Raw genomic sequence first — 754 nt, forward strand, 5'->3', positions numbered from 1 at the left:
TATATGTTTAACTTTTAAGAAATAGCCAGTTTCCATTATCTTGAATCATTTCCATTCCCAGTGGCTATGTATAGGCATTCCAGTTATTTAACAACCTTCCTAACATTTGTTATTGTCAGTCTTTTTAAATTTTAGCCATTTCAGTGAGGGTATGGTGTATTTAATTGTGATTTTAACATGCATTTCTCTGATGACTAATGACAGTTAGCATTTTTACATGTGTTAGTCGGCCTTTGTATTTCTTCTTTTGTGCTGTTCGCCTTATTTTGAATTCTATTTTTGTCTTCTTGCTATTGGTTTGTGGGAGTTCTTTATATATTTTGGATAAAACCGATTATTAAATATATTAATAGCAAATATTGTCTCCCCAGTTCAGAACACACCTTTTAGTTTCATAAAGTTGTGTTTTGAAGAACAGCAGATTTTGATTATGGTAAAGTCCAATTTACCAATACTTTCTTTTTCTTTTATTCTGTTTAAGATTTCTGTATACCTCAAGGACACTCACATCTTTTTCTACATTTTCTTCAAGTAATTTTGTAATTATTGCTTTTACGTTTAAATTTGTGATTCATCTCAGCTTAATTTTTGTTAACAGTCTGAAGTAAATGTTCAGAATGCTTTTTTCCTCTATAAATAAATAACCAGCTTTTTTTTTTTATTTCAGCATATTATGGGGGTACAGATGTTTAGGTTACGTGTGTTGCCCTTGGTTCCCTCCCCCAAGTCCGTGTTTCAAATATGTCCATCCTTC

This window comes from Propithecus coquereli, unplaced genomic scaffold (assembly GCF_000956105.1).
Source record: "Propithecus coquereli isolate 6110/MARCELLA unplaced genomic scaffold, Pcoq_1.0 Scaffold204, whole genome shotgun sequence".
Lineage (NCBI taxonomy): Eukaryota > Metazoa > Chordata > Mammalia > Primates > Indriidae > Propithecus > Propithecus coquereli.